Genomic DNA, 11,632 nt, shown 5'->3' with positions numbered 1-11,632 from the left:
ATGTTCTATGCTTGTAATAGTTTACTTCTTTTTCTTATTATATTCCACTGATTAGCAATCACATGTACCTAAAGTAAAGTGCAGATAGAACATTAAATGATTGACAGAAAACAAGCCAAGACAAGAGACACAAGATGTGGCGGCTAGCCAGGGACAAACCCCACAATGTGTGGGGAAACCCTTTCATCAAATCTTCTTTTATCTTCAATAATTCAGCAGAGAGAAATAGTACAATAAATCTGATTCATATCAGCAGTAGCAAACCCTAGATCAGCAGCATCAGCATTAGCGGCTTCATTATCAAACTAGGGCAGACCATATCTCACAAACCAACCATCGGATTGAATTCATTCCACCACCAAAAGTTTTGGCTTCCAGAGGAGGTTCAGATGAACCTACAACATAGTTCAAATGGGGAGATCTTCTAGGCCACGCAAGTCAATCTTTACTTCTGCAGTTGCAGCTTCAGTTTCGATAGTTTCCATCTTCAAACTAGGGCAGTCGATATCTTGCAAACCGTTCATCGGATTGACTTAATTCCACCATCAAAAGTTGCGGCTTTCAGAGGAGGTTCAGATGAACCTACAATGCAATTCCAAAGAGGAGATCTTCTAGGCCACGCAAGTCAATCTTTACTTCTGCAGTTGCAGCTTCAGTTTTAGTAGTTTCCGGCTTCACATGTGTGAGAGAGACCCATTCTAGCGCAGTAGAGAAGAGACTCATTTCTGCGCAGTAGAGAGAGAGAGAGATATGTGATGAGATTAATGAGTCCAAATGAGGAAAAGTCCTCTTATATTTATACACAATGTTGGTGGGTGAATAGATGCGACTTTTGGGCTTCTGAGCCTACATGAGTTGTAGGTCGGCTTGATAATAATTCCATAATCAAAATAAATTCATATCTCCATGAATACTTATCGGAATCGGATGATCTTTATATCAATCCTACACCTCTCGACGAGAGCAATCTAATAAAAATATTATCAGCCATGAATAAGATGACCCACATGAAGTTTTACCCTGGTTGCCAATTTTAACACTCCCTCTCAACGATGGAGAACTTCATCTGCAATCTGTCTATCGGTCGTTACTATTCATCCATCAAATGCACTGCCCTGTACAACCTGACCCTTGCCCTGCTCTGCTCTATTATGCCTTTTTTGCTTTGTCTTGTTCTGCCCTGCACTGACCTATACTATTTTGCTATGTTCTGCTCTGCTCTTGCATTGTTCTGTTCTGCTCTGCTTTTGTCTGAATTATGAAGAAGAAGAAATGATCGAGGATGTATCATACTGACTCAAAGTCAGTCTCAAACTATGTACCACTGGTCCTAGACTAGTCTCAACCAACCCGAAGTCAGCGTCATAGTGAGTACAACTCCACTGGTCCTAGACCAGTATCATCCTCCACTGACTCAAAGTCAGTCTCAGAGTGCGTACCACTAGTCCCAGACCAGTCTCAGCTAACCTGAAGTCAGCTTCATAGTAAGTACCACTCCTACCACTGGTCCCAGACAAGTATTGCAGTCTCAGAGAGTGTACCATTGGTCCCAGACTAGTCTCAACCGACCCGAAGTCAGCGTCATAGTATGTATCACTCTCACTGGTCCCAGACTAGTACTGCACTGACACGAAGTCAGTCTCGGAGTATGTACCACTAGTCCCAGACCAGTCTCAACCGACCTGAAGTTAGCATCATAGTATGGTACAACTCCTACCACTGGTCCCAGACCAGTATTGCAGTCTGAGAGAGTGTACCACTGGTCCCAAACCAGTCTCAACCGACCCGAAGTCAGTGTCATAGTATGTACCACTCTCACTGGTCCCAGACCAGTACTGCACTGACATGAAGTTAGTCTCGGAGTATGTACCACTGGTCCCAGACCAATCTCAACTGACCCAAAGTCAGCATCATAGTATGGTACAACTCCTACCACTGGTCCTAGACCAGTATCATTGATCCAAGATCAATGGAGGTCATCCTAGCGTACGGAGTACGGTAGATACAACGATGCATCCATCGGTACTACTAAGGTCCCTAACTTCATTTCCCTGCTCATTGATTAGATGAGAGGTACTTCCCATGAGTCCCGAACGGCATGGGTAGGATGCCTCAACAAGAGAACTAATCAATCTCGTCCTCACAGGAGAACACATCAATCCTGATACAATCACCATAAATCTAGGCTGCCATGGAGAACACATCAATCCATGCCTCATAGGGGAACTAATTATCCTGCTACACAGGAGAGCGAATCATACTGTTCCAGAAGAGAGCGAATCATCTTGTTCTAGTGTGCACCACCAGGGGAGGGTGAGTCACCCTGTGGTCATATGTTGCTCCAGTAGGAACCGCAAGCCCTCAAAGCTCCCAGAGCTCAATGTATGCAACATGCAAGACCCTTGTACAAGGCTTTCTTGCCGACTCCAAGTCGTTTGGGAAAATCACAGATTAGATATTTCCTTGGGGATTTGACAAGGTGTATCAACTTGTACATCATCTTAATGTGATGGAGCTTCCTTTCTCATCGACTTACCATATCCCAGATGATGTCTATCTACTGGAGCAATTGACGAATATGGGATTCCTCAATAATTGAATCCCACCTCTGGTTATTACAGAGAATCACAGTGGTATCCAATGTAAATCCAAACAGCTCACTGAAGAGCTTTCGCAACCAGACTGCCTCACACAAGGTTATGCTAGCTACAATATATCCTACTTCGGCGGTGCTCAAAGCCACCGAATTCTGCTTCCTGCTCATCCAGGATATTGAAGCAGATCTGAAGGTGAAATAGTACCCGGAAGTGCTCTTACGGTCCACAACACTGCCTGCCCAATCAACATCAGTATATCCAAGTAGTCTCACATCTCTGGCAGTGTATCTTAATCCATGAGATATTGTGTCCTAAAGACATCTCAGAAGATTCCTGGCATCAATCCAGTGAGGCTCAACCAAATATGAGCTCACAATGCTAACTGTAAAACATATGTTCGGATGGAGGTTCATCTAGAACATCAATGCGAATGAGTTTTTTGAAACTCAGAGGCATTTCCCAAGTCTGGTCCGACATCACTACCATATAACTTCTAAAAGTTAAGATCCTCGAGGTAGTCACAGGGTTGTAGTCCATCATACCGAATCTTTCCAATACCTTTACTACATATTTTCCTTGAGATAGGAAAATTTCCCTTGGCTTCTACCATACTTCAAGTCCTTGGTCCTTCATTTCAAATTTAGAAGCCATCTCCCTCTTACATCTGTGAATGAGAGGGTTTGCACCTGTTAGAAAGAGGTCATCCACAAACAACACCAGTATGAGAGGCTTGTCATCTTCAACCTTAAAGTAAAGGTTAGGATCAGCTTCACTCCTAGTGAATCCCAGCTTCATCAAGTAGCTATCGATCCTCTCATACCATGCTCGGGGTGCTTGCTTCAGCCCATAGAGAGCCTTCTTCAACCTGCATACATGAGATTTTCAATCATAAATCTCAAATCCTTCAGGTTGCTCCACATAGACCTCTTCTTTGATAGAACCATGCAAGAACGCGGTCTTAACATCCATCTGATGTAGGTTCCATCCTTATGAAGCCACAAGGGATATGATCAAGGGATATATCCAAGTAGTCTCACATCTCCGGCAGTGTATCTTAATCCATGAGATATTGTGTCCTAAAGACATCTCAGAAGATTCCTGGCATCAATCCAGTGAGGCTCAACCAAATATGAGCTCACAATGCTAATTGTAAAACATATGTTCGGATGGAGGTTCACCAAGAACATCAATGCGAATGAGTTTTTTGAAACTCAGAGGCATTTCCCAAGTCTGGTCCGACACCACTACCGTATAACTTCTAAAAGTCAAGATCCTCTAGGTAGTCACAGGCTTGTAGTCCATCATACCGAATCTTTCCAATATCTTTACCACATATTTTCCTTGAGATAGGAAAATTTCCCTTGGCTTCTGCCATACTTCAAGTCCTTGGTCCGTCATTTCAAATTCAAAAGGCATCTCCCTCTGACATTTGTGAATGAGAGGGTTTGCACCTGTTAGAAAGAGGTCATCCACATACAACACCAGTATGAGAGGCTTGTCATCTTCAACCTTAAAGTAAAGGTTAGGATAAGCTTCACTCCTAGTGAATCCCAGCTTCATCAAGTAGCTATCGATCCTCTCATACCATGCTCGGGGTGCTTGCTTCAGCCCATAGAAAGCCTTCTTCAACCTGCATACATGCGATTTTCAATCATAAATCTCAAATCCTTCAGGTTGCTCCACATAGACCTCTTCTTTGATAGAACCATGCAAGAACGCGGTCTTAACATCCATCTAATGTAGGTTCCATCCTTGTGAAGCCACAAGGGCTATGATCAAGTGGATGGTTGTATATCTAGCAACAGGTGCAAATATCATAGTCTATACCTCCCTTCTGGGATAAACCACGAGCAACAAAATGAACCTTATACTTTTCCATACTTCCATTTGCTGCATGCTTTATCTTGTAAAGCCATTTTGAAGTAACAATTGTCTTGTCTAGGGTCTGGGAACTACTTCCCAGACATCATTCTCCACAATAGACTCATATTCTATGGTCATAGCATCCTTCCATAGTTAATGCTTGATGATATCTGAGAATGATGAAGGTTCATTTTGTATGATCGTCCTCATGATGGTCAGGTATCCCTGATACCTGTTAAGTTTCTTAATTTGATGGAAGGTTCCTCAGGGTGCAGCATGTCCTTCAACATCATCAAGTATCCCCCTAAGCCATGAAGGCCTCTTCCTAGAAGAGGAAGGCTCATTTGGATGAGGATCAATCGGATCCATGGGTTCTTCTACATCAGGCATTGATTCATCATCCTTTTCTTTCGATTCCCTGGTGTCGGCTTCTTGAAAGCTACTCAAAGTCAGAACACTGTCCACCTTGCTAAGAGCCATATCTTTGTCAAAGGTGACATCATGACTAATCACGACTTCCCTTTGACCGGTGGTGAACATTTCTTCAGGAGTTCAGGAACCCAATGCTTGATGAGGGCATCGATTTTGTACATATACGGCGGTGATTGTAGTTTCAGCCCATAGAAACTTAGGAAGTTTTTGATCATGTAGCATGGCCCCGACAGCTTCCATCATCATGTGGTTCTTCCTTCCCACCACACCATTCTGCTCAGGAGTATGTGGTGTAGTAGTCTCCCTCTTAATGCTAACCTCAGGTATGCCTGAGTAAACCAATTCTAATATATCGGAGGTCTTGCTTTGGCTTGAGGGGAATGGTCCCCTTTTTAGCTTTCCTTTGGCACATCCCAGACATACACCTTCTTTCTCTACTTGGAATTCGGGCATCCCTGTTACCATCTGTCTTACATCGGGTAGAGCTTTGTAATGAAGGTGGGCAAACCTCCGATGCCAAAGTTCGGACTAAAGAGTTGTGTCACAAGACATGACACCTAGCGGACTTCCATCGACCTGATATAATGAATCAACACTAAACCCAAGAGTAAAGGCATCTTTAACATTATTTTTCCATATACATACCTTGCCATTGCTGAAGGTTACCATTGCATTTAATACATCCTAGAATTTCTAGCCTTCTTGAATGCTTGTCCTCTTCCTTGATTCCCAGCTCTCCTCTTACCTTTGCTGTTGAATTTGTCATTCCTTTGATTGCCATCAGAGGGATTTCAAGTTGCACCACTGCATACTATACCATGCTTCTCTAATCATGATTATCATCATGCTGCCCATGTCAATGATTTTATCCATCATAATGCTGCTCAAACTAGTGTGCATCATCATCATGCTATCCTATATGTCCATGATCTCATGTTGCCCTTTATGTCCATGATCTCATTCATCATGATGCTCATGATCTCATACATAGTGACTTGCTTTATCACAAATGTAACATCGTCACTTTCTTCTAGCCTTAGGTCCAGCCTTTCCTTTTGATTTAGTCCCGGAACTATTTCGTTTCTTTGCATGAGAAGAAAATACAGCAGGAGGACCTTTAGGCATGGGCATTTCTTGCACTTCTTCCCTTGTTCCTTCTTGAATGCATCTAGCCATTAATTCCTCGAAACCAGGAATTACATTATAGTTCGAAAGAGTAGTCCTGAACACATACCATTCAAATGGCAATCCTCCAAGAGTTATGAGTGCCATTTCTCTGTCAATAATAGTTTCCCCAATAGATAGGAGATCGTTCTTGATCTCGGTGATTCTTAAGAAGTATGCTTGCATACTTTCATCTTTACCCTTCTTGATTTCCCTCAGCTTATTTCTAAAAAACAAAACTTGATTTGCATCATTAACTTTAAATAAACTCACCAGTCTATCATAGATTTCCTTGGAGGTGTCCAGTTCAGAGATTTAGGCCACTAAGTGCTTGTCGATAGAGTCCCGGATGATCTTCTATTGTTTTGACTTCTCCATTTTTTCATTTGTTCCAGGCAGCAGTGGATGCATGTGATGGAGGCTCAACAATATTGCCTCTCACATGATCCAACACTCCTTGATTCTCAAGGGTTAGATTGATAGACATCTTCCATTCGTGATAGTCAGCTTTCTCACGGAGCTTGTCTTCAGCAGGAAAGAGTGTTGAGGACCCCATAGTTCTTTTAGGATAGCCTTGCCAATATTCTCCTCGATGATTGCTCTTGCTCTTGCTCGGGCTTTGTCTTCACCTCAGCTCGGATACCATGTTAAGTTATGGTATGTTCTATGCTTATAACAGTTTACTTCTTTTTATTATTATATTCCACCGATTAGCAATCACATGCACATAAAGTAAAGTGCAGATAGAACATTAAACGATCGACGGAAAACAAGACAAGACAAGAGACACAAGATGTGGCGGCTAGCGAGGGACAAACTCCAGAATGTGTGGGGAAACCCTTTGATCAAATCTTCTTTTATCTTCAATAATTCAGCAGAGAGAAATCATACAATAAATATGATTCATATCAGTAGTAGCAAACCCTAGATCAGCAGCATCAGCATTAGCAGCTTCATTATCAAACTATGGCAGCCCATATCTCACAAACCGACCGTCGGATTGACTTCATTCCACCACCAAAAGTTTCGGCTTCCAGAGAAGGTTCAGATGAACCTAAAGTGCAGTTCAGATGAGGAGATCTTCTAGGTCACGCAAGTCAATCTTTACTTTTGAAGTTGCAGCTTCAGTTTCGGCAGTTTTCGGCTTCAAACTATGGCAGTCGATATCTTGAAAATTGTTCATTGGATTGACTTCATTCCACCACCAAAAGTTATGGCTTTCAGAGGAGGTTCAGATGAACCTACAACGCAGTTCCAAAGAGGAGACCTTCTAGGCCACGCAAGTCAAACTTTACTTCTGCAGTTGTAGCTTCAGTTTCAGTAGTTTCCAGCTTCACATGTGTGAGAGAGAGACCCACTTCAACGCAATAGAGAAGAGACTCATTTCTGCACAGTAGAGAGAGAGAGAGAGATGTGATGAGATGAGTGAGTCCAAATGAGGAAAAGTCCTCTTATATTTATACACAACGTTGGTGGGTGAATGGATGCGACTGTTGGGCTTCTGAGCCTACATGAGTTGTAGGTCGGCTTGATAATAATTCCATAATCAAAATAAATTCATATCTCCATGAATACTTATCGGAATCGGATGATCTTTGTATCAATCCTACACCTCTCGACGAGAGGAATCTAATAAAAATATTATCAGCCATGAATAAGATGACACACATGAAGTTTTGCCCTGGTTGCCAATTTTAACAAAATGACATGTGGCAGTGATAAGGTAGTGGCATGGAATCATAGTGTACTAAGATACATTAACCATTGTCCTTATCTATTAACCTTATCCATTGCCTTATCCATTAGTATTATCCTCATAGATTACTATGCAATTATCTTGCCTTATCCATTAGTATTATCCTCCTAGATTACTATGCAATTATCTTTAAGTAGTTATTCTTAAATACACTTCATCCATTCAACTTTAGTAGTACCATTTGGAGTTTAGAGTTGCATGCATTTTCCATTACATCAATAATACCACGAGAAAATACAATGGGTTGTGATGCCATGGGCTCATAAACCACTATTGGTAATTTAATCCTTTATATGAATATCTATGCTTTTGAGGAGGGTTCGACCCTACTTTCTAGGAGATGAAGTGCACTTCACTTGGATTGTTATGCATACTTGAGTTGCCACTCTATTTTGGGCTACCCACCTTAATTTATGTTTCTAACTCCATTCTTTACTAGCTAAATCCATTATTGTCTTAGTAAACTAAAACTAAAGGGGGGTTTATTTTTTCTTACAAGTGCATACTGTAAGGATCCACACCTAGTGCACATTGTCCCTCACTCTAGGAGAGTGCGATAGATACGTAATCATGGTATTACATTTAATACAATAAATTCTATTTTTCTCTTGGCCTCATAATTTGAAGTGGTCTCTTTGTCTCTTTCGTCTAAAGAGTAGTCTCTCATTTTCTCTTCTTTCTCTTTGTTTCAAGCTCACAATTAATAATGTTGCTTATTTTTCATAGCTAGATTTTTGTATGTTTGTGATCAAAATATAACATGGTTTCAAGAAATAAGAGGGGCTTGTAAGGAGAAACACATATATTTCATTGCAGATGACATAATATTTGATTCCACATGGAGGATGGATCATCCCATATTAGTCAGTCTTACCCCATTCAACTATTTTGAATAGAAGCCATAAGTTCTACTTCGATTGTGAAGAAAAAGAGTTTATTAGATTATTATGGGTATATAATCAAATCCTAATTTAACAATAGATAAGGAAGTGTACATCAACATGATGGATGAAGCTTATGAGCTACTATGATTATCTATATCTTTAGATTGTCTCTTCCATGTAGAATCTTGTTCAACACCTAATGATTAATGGACCATATTAGAGGGTTTGTTTGGGTTGCAAGATGAATTGAGAGGAAACTATTTGGAGAATGTACTCATCTAATAAAATCCAAGTAGTTTTGACACCTTACATGAATTCTTCTCCAAGTTCAAGAGTTTGCTTCAACATGTCAAGGCAAGTGGTATTGATAGGAAGGAGGAGAAGTGGAACTTCTCTATTCTTTGTAAAGTTAGGTCTAAATATTCTGCCTCTGCTTCTTATTTCATACTACATGTGCATCAATGGGCGAGGATTAGAAGAATCCTTCTTTGGATGGCCTAACTAAGTCACTCATACAAGAGAAAAGTAATCTCATACAAAAGGGCGGCCTTAAGAATTTCAATAACTATGTGCTTGTAGTTAAAAAAATGAGGGATGGAAAGTTGGTTGTGAATCCCACAATATGTTTTAGAATCATTGTTATAACCCTAATTTAGAAATGGCATGAACATGAGCTACTCATGGTAATTATGTAGGCATAATCTGTTTGATGAAAAAATATAAAATTACTATTGGAAGGATATAACTAAAATTAGTTATAAATCCTGTTTTATTTTCATAATCACTATTATAAACCCAAAACAGAAATTGTAAGGCCACTCTAGTTCAAATGCCATCAAATATAATCTAGTCAATAGGTGAGAGAAAAACTTACCACAAGAAATTTGAAAAAGAAAAAGAAAAAGAAAATAAATTTCTTTCCTCATGGTGCTCACAATATTCAAATATGATTTGTTATGATCCCTTGTCCTTACAATGATTTAAAAACGTATGTCCGCGAAATAATGTAAATTATCCATCATTAAATCAATAACTCTTCAAATAAGGTAGCAATAACATGCATTATTCCTTAAAGAATGATAAATTCTACTTCTTCTATGAAGAGAAAGATTATAGTAACAATATTATTCATATCCCATAAGGATGGCCACATAATTATCTATAGCTACCTATCAAACCCTTATTATTATCATCCTTTGTGGTTAGGATGATTCACAAAACATATATCCATTAAATAATAAAAAAAACTCCTTACCTCTAAATTACAAATCCTTGAGACATGATCACACCATACAAAAACCCCAAGGAAGGATAAATCCACTTCTTCTCCCAAGATAAATATTATAATAACAATAATTTTTATATATTATAAGGAGGATTCCAACTTATTTATAACCAATTGTTAAAACATAGCCTTAGAACTAGTTTCCACTATGACTAAACATTAGCTACCTCATGAGTTTTAGTTAATAATAACTAGAATAGTGAGCTTAATTTGAGTTCTGATATTTAATTGCTACGAAACATATCCTATCATTAACTCTAATGGGCCTTTAGACCTTTATTACATGACTATGATAGATCTCACCACTACCTAACCCATCTAGAATGATTTTGGGAAAACTAATGGCCAAAGATAATTTTGTCCTAATAAACAAAGAATTTATCCACTACCTAACCCATCTAGAATGATTTTGGGAAAACTAATGGCCAAAGATAATTTTGTCCTAATAAACAAAGAACTTATCCAATACCTAACCCATCTAGAATGATTTTGGGTAAACTAATGGCCAAAAATATTTTTGTCCTAATAAACAAAGAACTTATCTTTTGTCCTAGTAAACAAATAACAAAGGCCTAAAGCATTATAATATATACATTGATTTTTTTAAAGTTAAATACTCTTTTATTTTTGTCTTTTATATTTATGTTTCTTAGGGCATAATCCTCACACAAATAAAATAATTTAATTCCAATTCCACTTGTTGTTTGTAATGTACATGCTACTATCAACAATAATTCTTTATAATGACTAATATTACATAATGTGAACAATCAAACCTTATTATGCTCTCTAAATTACCTAGAGAAATATTATTAAAGATCATATTCTTAGATTATGAATTTTTGATAAATGCTCAAGAAATAAAAGTAGATCACTTAATAAACTTAAAAAGACATTTTACAAATGATGAAGTCATGTGATCAATCTCTTACATATGTTTATCATTTTTAACTTAAAATCCAAATAACATTTGACTAACGAAAATATTTCAAAATACTGCACTATCTAAAAGAAAGTAGACACATACTAAAACTTTTAAAACTCATGTCACTTGATGAGAAATGCACTAGGCGTCTTTATGATAGACATCCCTATAATAGACATGTAAAATTAATGCAATTTAAAATAAGAAGGTTTTTATATAATGACGCAATATGTAGTTATTGATAGAGCTTCCGTTTTTCGGATATTAAAAAAATCTTGTGGTGACATGAGCATGTTTTCGACATTGAGTAAGAAAGTAATGATGGTCAGATTGACTCATGATTAATGATGCTGCTTAATAATAGACTAGTCTACGGACGACAGTTTGTCAAGAAAGTACTTGAAATTTAGGTTTTTTTTTTTGGGTTAAAATGTCATTAGAACACCAATTTGTATAATTCAAGGATGTGGGGAATGTTAACAAAAATTAAAGTTGCCCTCTTACCCCTAGAATCTATGGCTTGCCAAAGATCCATGAGGAAGGGGCTCTTCTAAGGCCCATTGTCAACACGATAGGAAGGCCAACTTATTTTCTTGCTAAATATTTAGCCCAGAAACTTAAGCCCCTTGTTGGCCATACAAAATCCTTCGTCAAGGACTCTGCATCGTTTGTCAATGAGTTAAAGAGTTTCAAGTTCAATTTGCATGACAAGCTTGTGAGCTTCGA

The sequence above is a fragment of the Pinus tabuliformis genome, chromosome 3_1 (assembly GCF_031772625.1).
Source record: "Pinus tabuliformis cultivar Carrire ecotype Pingquan chromosome 3_1, CPIR1, whole genome shotgun sequence".
Taxonomy (NCBI): Eukaryota; Viridiplantae; Streptophyta; class Pinopsida; order Pinales; family Pinaceae; genus Pinus; species Pinus tabuliformis.
Note: the sequence above shows the minus strand (reverse complement) of the source record.